We start from the raw sequence: 7,500 nt of genomic DNA, 5'->3' as shown, positions 1-7,500 counted from the left end.
TGCGCTCGCCAGACCAGGCGGCGCCCTTCCCCGCGTGGGAGGGGCGCGTCTCACTCAACCGCCTCGACCCGCACAGCCAACGCGCTCCCTCAGGACCCACGCGCGGACACCACGGCGGCGACCGGAGGAGGGGGCGCTGGGGGCGGGAGCGACACACCACCGCTCGGCCTCGGGCACCTGAGAGACAGCCCGGGGCGCTCCAGGAGCACCGCAAAGGCCCAGGCGGAGCCAGCGCTCGTGCAATACCCGAGAGGGCAGCACGGCGGGCCAGCGGGACAGCACCCCCACCGCCGCGGAGGGGGGCGGCCCACGAGGCGACGACCACAAGAGGCGAAAGCGAGGGGTGCCTGCTGCGTCAGAGGACCCCCGCCGACCCACGCCGGACGCCACGAGGCAGGCGGCGGGGTCGGGACAGCGAGGTCGGGCCGGGTTCCGCACCCCAGTGCCTCCCAACGCACCGCCCACAGGCGGGGATGGGAGACGGGGGAAACCCCGCGGGCGGGACGAGAAGAACGGGTCTCATTCACCACGAATGCCCGCCCCTCGCCCGTCGCGGCTCGGTCCCGGCCCGGGAGAGCGTGACATCACCACATCGATCAGGGAAAGCATCCCCGGAGCAGGGTCGGCCGGCCAGCCACAGCCTCCCCAGAGGCCAGCGAGCAGATCAGCCTGGCCATCCCCAGCCCCAGGACAGGGGCGGCAGACAACCCGGCAGAGACGAGGAATGCCTGACACGCACGGCACGGAGCCAGCGGGAGTGGGGTTGTCACGGCCGCCCCAGGTGCCCGCAGCGGGGAGCGCACGGTGGCACGGTAAGCCCGCGCCACCTTCCCCGCCGCCCCCAGGTGGGTCAGAGACCCGGACCCAAGGCGGCACCGGGAGCTGGGACGCTCGGATGCATGAGAGACCGGGCACACGGGCCCCAGCAGGCGGCTCAAGCACGAGCAGGGCCGGCTAGCCGGGTCACCGGGAGGCCGAAGACCCGCGACGCATCCAAGAGACCCAACCTCTCCAGCGACAGGTCGCCAGAGGACAGCGTGTCAGCAATAACCCGGTGGCCCAAAATGCCGGCTCGGAGTGAAACATATACCTCCCCAGGAGACAGGAGGTCGAGTCACCGACCACGCCGCCGGCCCAGGGAACCCGCGACACGGGCATCTGTCCCCAAAATCGCCACCATCGCAGCCAGACACGGAGCACCCAGGGCCCTCTGGTCGACCCCAGGACACACGCCGGAGCAGCGCCGGGCCAGGGACGTCCTCCCGGCCACCCGTGCCACGCAGGGGCCGGCCCGAGTCTCCAGAGCGAGACTCGGAAGCGTTTTCGGCCGTCCCCTCGTACGACCGGGACACACGAGGGACCGAAGGCCGGCCAGGTGTGACCTCTCGGGCCGCACGCGCGCTCAGGGAGCGCTCTCCGACTCCCCACGGGGACTTGCAAACAACAGGTCACGGCAGAGGGACCGCTCCCCGGCACCCGGGGGACGAGGCAGGACGGTCCCCGGCTCCCCACGGGGACTTGGAGAAAAAATTCGGCCGCTGCCTCAGACGGCCAGGATGCGCGCGGGCCCGCGACCGGGCCGGGAAGGGTGTCCCCAGCCTCCCGCCCCAAGCCCGGTGGGTCCCCGCGGGTCGCGGGTCAGGCCTCGGGAGCCGCGGCGTGCTGGTCGACCAACCCCGGCAGCCCCACACCCGGCTCTGGCCCGAAAGCGCAGCGACAACCTCTCCCCACATAAGCCTGCACGCCTGAGCTCTGACTCACAAGTGACGCGCCAGAGCTCTGGCGCGACCGGGACAGCCCGGCTGACGACCGCGGTCTTTCCGGAGCTCTGCCTAGCTCACAGCGGGGACGGTCCCCTCCCTCGGCAGCTGCCACCGCAGCTCCGGAAGCCAAGGGAACGATATAAAAGCGGCCGCCAGATGGAGTCCGACAACCGTCGCGAACGTCACCAAGACAGATCCGGATGGCAGGCCGGCCCGCGGACCGCAAAACCGAAACCGTGAGTCGAGAGACGCTATCCCGAGGCCGAAAACGCAGCCCCTGTACCCCAACCCCACAGAAACGGTCCCCAAACCCTGTCTCTGCATGGACCGCGACACAGTCAGAAGACAACCCACGGCGTGTGGATGTTCGGAGAGGCATCTCGGTGGGAGAAACAACAAGCAAGGACTCGGTCGCGGGTCGTTGAGGACACAGGGAGACACAGAATGCGTAGGCTCTTCCTGAATCCAGACAGAGAAGGAGGGAGGGAGGGAGGGAGGGAGGGAGGGAGGGCGGGCGGGCGGGCGGGCAGGCAGGCAGGAAAACATAAAGAAGGAAACAGAGAAAGAAAGAAAGGAAGGAAAACCTAAAGGAGAGAAAGGAAGAAAAGAGAAGAGAAGAGAAGACAAATATCAATATAAGTACTTACATTTGTATATAGGTATAACATATAAAACTACATTAAAATAGAAAAAAATTTATATGCATACACATGAATAAACAGATAAAAATGAATAAATAAAAAATAAGGTAACATAACATAAGCAAATAGGCCAGGCGCGGTGGCTGACGCCTGTGATCCCAGCACTTTCAGAGGCTGGGGGAGAGAGAGAGAAAAAAAAATGAAAGAAAGAAAGAAAGAAAGAAAGAAAGAAAGAAAGAGAGAGAGAGAAAGAGAGAGAGAAAGAAAGAAAGACAGAAAGAAAGAAGAAAGAGAGAGAGAGAGGGAGAAAGACAGCGAGAAAGAAAGGCGAGAGAAGAAAGAAAAAAAAAAGAAAGAGGAAAGACAGGAAGAAAGACAAAGCAAGAAAGCAAGATAACAAGACAGCAAGAAAGCACGACAGAAAGAGAGAAAGAGACAGAAAGAAAAAGCAAGAAAGCAGCAGAGAGAGAGAGAGAGAGAGAGCGCGCGAGCGCGAGCGAGCGAGCGAGCAATCGAGAGAGAGAGAGAGAGAGAGAGAGAGAGAGAGAGAGAGGAGGAGGAGGCGGCGAGGCGAGGCGAGGCGAGGCGAGGCGAGGCGAGGCGAGGCGAATCTACCTGCTTTCACTACATGTGGGGAGAATCAGGAAAGCCCCCACTAACAACAAGGCCTGAAGTGGAGCTGCCATCTCTGAAATCCGAGCAGAAGAGTCCACACGGGTTAAAGACACGAAGAAAGTCAGGGAAACAACTGCTCAAAGAGAAGAACAATCTGGCCCAGCCAGGGTCTGTCTCCTGAAGTTGTGTGGGCAACGAGGGAGTGGGACGGAGGGAGGGAGTGGGACGGAGGGAGGGAGGGAGGGAGGGCCTCCGAGGCTCGTGTCAAACAATAAATGATAATAAAATAAAAGGAAGTTAAAAAAAAAAATTGCGCATCATTCGTAGCATCACTGACGCCTCGAAAGGCGAGAGGCATGTGTTTATGTCACTGTGGGACTGTTTTCTTTTTTCTTTTTTTTTCTTCTTCCCTCTTTTCCCGGAAACTCACTTTTTAATTATTTCATTTTCCTTTTCTTTTTTTTTTTTAATTTTTAATTTTACTTTCATTTTTACTTTTATTTTTAATTGTTTGAGAGGTTGTCTCCCTCTCTCGCCCAGGCTGGTGTACAGTGGCGCGATCTCGGCTCACTGCAACCTCCGCCTCCCAGGTTCAAGTGATTCTCCTGCCTCAGCTCGGCCTCCCGAGTAGCTGAGATTACAGACGCGCACGACCATGCCCGGCTAATTTTTGGTATTTTGACTAGAGACGGACGGGGTTTCACCATACTGGCCCTGCTGGTCTGACCACCTCGTGATCCAGCGATCCACCACCCTCGGCGTCCCAAAGTGCTGGGATGACAGGCTTGAGCCACCGCGCCGGGCCTAGTTATTCCTTTTATTTTATTTCAAATTTTTAATTGTACGTATGCATGTATGCATGTATGTATGTATGTATGCATGCATGCATGCATGTATCTATCCTTTTTTTTTTTTTTTTTTGAGACGGACAGAGAGAGACAGTGAGAAACAGAGAGAGAGAGAGAGAGAGAGAGAGAGAGAGAGAGACAGACAGACAGAGAGAGAGAGAGAGAAACAGACGGGGGGGAAGAGAGAGAGAGAGAGAGAGAGAGAGAGAGAGAGAGAGACCAACAGACAGAAGGACAGGCAGAGAAAGAGAGTAAGACAGAAGACAGACACAGGGACACAGGGAGAGAGACAAGCGGGGGGGGGGGAGAGAGAGAGAGAGAGAGAGAGAGAGCTCCCAGACATCACGAAGCCGTTTCAATGACATATTCTCTCTGGTCTTTGTCTGGGGATATTCAGTTTTTCACCGTAGGCCTCAAGGGCTCCCAGATGTCCCTTTGGAATCTCTACAAAGAGAGTGTCTCCAACCTGCCTAATCAAAAGAAAGGTGTAACTCTTTAGGATGAGTCCACACATCGCAAAGCAGTTTCTCAAATACATTCTTTCTATTTTTCATCTGGGAATATTCGGTGATTCACCATAGGCCTAAAGGGACTCCCAAAAATCCATTCAGAGAGACTGCCCAAAAAAAGTGTTTCTAACCTGATGAATCCAAAGAATGGTGTATCGCTAAGAGATCAATCTACGCATCACAAATCAATGTGACAGATAGCCTCTCTCTGGTTTTAATCTGTGGATAGTCTGTTTTCCAACGTAGGCCTCAATGGGTTTCCAAATGTCCCCTCACAGATTCTACGGAAAGCGTGTTTCCAACCTCCTGGTTCAAAAGAATTATCCGTTCGAGGTGAATCCACACGTCAAAAAGCAGTTTCACCAGCAGCAGTTTTTCTCCTTTTCCTCTGGGGATGTTCACTTTCACCAGGAGCCACAAAGGGCTCCCAAATGTCCCTTCGAAGATTCTGCAAAGAACTGCTTCCAATCGGCCGCGTGCAGCGGCTCACGCCTGTCATCCCAGCATTTTGGGAGGCAGAGGCGGGTGGATCACCTGAGGTCAGGAGTTCGAGACCAGCCTGGCCAAAACGGTGAAACCCCATCTCTACCAAGAACACAAAAAATTTGCCGGGCTTGGTAGCGGGTGCCTGTAATCCCAACTACTTGGGAGGCTGAGGCAGGAGAATCCCTTCAACTGGAAGGCAGAGGTTGCAGTGAGCCGAGATGGTGTCACTGCACTCCAGCCTGGGGGACAGAGTGAGAGTCTGTCTTAAAAAAAATAAAAATATTAAGAAAAAAATACTACTACAACAACAACAACAACAACAACAACAACAACAACAACAACAGCAACAACAACAAAATGCTTCCAATCTGCTGAATCAACAGAAAGGTTTAACTCAGTAAGAGGAATCTACACATCGCTAAAAAGCAGTTTTACAGATAGCTTCTTGTTAGTTTTTATCTACAGTTTCCTGGTTTTCACCCTAGGCCTCGAATAGCTCCCAAATGTCCTTTTGCAGATTCTACAAAAGGGCCGCTTCCAACCTGGTATATCAAAAGAAAGGTTTCACTCTGTGAGATGAATCCACACACGACAAAGCAGTTTCAGAGACAGCTTCTTTCTAGTTTTTATTTGGGGATATTCGGTTTTTCACACTAGGCCTCAGTGGGCTCCCAAAGGTATACTCGCGGATTCTACAGAAAGAGTGCTTCAAACCTCCTCAATCAAAAATTAGTTGTAATTCGGTGCCATGAATCCACACATCACAAAGCAGTATCATAGAGAGCTTCTTTCTATTTCTCTGGTGGGGATACTCGGTTTTTCACAACAGGCCCCAATGGGCTCCCAAATGTCCATTCTGCTTCCAAACTGCTGAATCCAAAGGCAGTTTTAACTCGGTATGATGAATCCACACGTCACAAAGCTGTTTCATGAAGACCTTCTCTCTCGTTTTTATCTGAAAACATAAGATTTTTTCACCATACGACACAAGGGTCTCCGAAATGTACACAGAGAGATTCAACCAAAAAACCCTTCCAACCTGCTGAGTAAAAAGAAAGGTTTAACTCTGCGAGACGAATACACACACGACAAAAGCAGTTTCACAGAGAAAGGTGTTTTTTTTGTTTGTTTGTTTGCTTGCTTGCTTGCTTGCTTGCTTGCTTGCTTGCTTTTTGGTTTGTTTTCTTGGTTTTTTTTTTTTTTTTTTTGGAGACGCACTTCCGCTCTTGTTGCTCAGACTGGAGCGCAATGGCGCCATCTCGCCTCACTGCGACCTCCGCCTCCCAGGTTCAAGCAATTCTCCTGCCTCCGTTTCCCTTCCCGAGTAGCTGGGATTACAGGCATGTGCCACCACGCCCGGCTAATTTTGTATTTTCAGTAGAGACGGGGTTTCTCCATGTGGGTCAGTCTTGTCTCGAACTGCCGACCTCAGGTGATCTGCCAGCCTCGGCCTCCCAAAGTGCTGGGATGACAGGCGTGAGCCACCGCGCCCGTACAATTGTATTGTATCGTATTGTATTGTATTTACATTGATTGATTGATTGATTCATTGATTGATGCTGCCTGATCAAAGGTCACTCAGGCCCAGTCGTCAAAGTGGCGATTTCCTAGGCAACAAGGAAGGGGGGAGCTTGGAGGTGGGGGCGGGGGCGGTGGAGAAGACACAGTTGCCCCAGGCTGTGCGCAGGCGGCCTGAGCTTCCTTCCTCTGTTGAGGCCTCCATTTTCAGAGTAACAGTGGCCGCTAGGTGATGCCCGACGTCTGCCAATGAGACTGTCAGCCCGGAATGAATTGGGATCGCCTGGAGGGTGAGGCGGGAGGGGGAAGGATGGAGGCCCCCACAGCACAGTGGGTCACCGCGCCCTTCCAGGCGATCCCCACAACTAATCGACCAGGGCCCCTGGGGGCACACAGCCTAAGACCCCAGCCATCGGATCATCTGGAACTTCTGTCCGAAGACGAGAGACGAGAGACCGACTGGAAATTCTCTCGGTCAAGGTCCAAACCTAAAAGAATCACTGACACAGACACCAGGACTAACTAAGACAATTTGTAAAAGTTTCCGTGTTTTGGGTGAATCCGCGTATTTCTGGATCACAAAATTACTGATTTTGAACATTGCGGTTTTTCTACTCCTTACGTGTACGGTCCTGTGATAGACAGACCAGGGGACTCCTCAGCTCAGAGTCCATGAGGCCAGAAGCTGACATCCTAAATTTCTATGTAGAATGAATTTCAGCAAGCCAGCCAAACACTCTGCCGTAAAACTGTCCGGAAGACAAGCGGTGGTGTTTCGGGGGCGGACTGGGGGGGGAGGGGGGGGGGAGCCGGGTGCGGTACGCTCACGCCTGTCATCCCCGCACTTTGGGAGGCCGAGGGCAGGCGGATCCCTCGAGATGGTGGCCATTGCACTCCAGCGTGGGCAACAAGAGCGAAAACTCCGTCCAAAACAAGAACAACAACAGAAACGTTAAGTGCCGTCTGCTGTTATTTTTGCTTCCCACCCCGAGAAGAACAGAATACAGCTGTTGTCTCCCTGCCCGCCTGCCTGCCTGCCTGCCTGCCTGCCTGCCTGTCTGCGTGCCTGTCTGTCTGTCTGTCTGTCTGTCTGTCTGTCTGTCTGTGACAGGGTCTCGCT

This window comes from Macaca fascicularis, chromosome 10 (genome assembly GCF_037993035.2).
Source record: "Macaca fascicularis isolate 582-1 chromosome 10, T2T-MFA8v1.1".
Classification (NCBI taxonomy): domain Eukaryota; kingdom Metazoa; phylum Chordata; class Mammalia; order Primates; family Cercopithecidae; genus Macaca; species Macaca fascicularis.
This window is presented reverse-complemented; position numbering follows the sequence as displayed.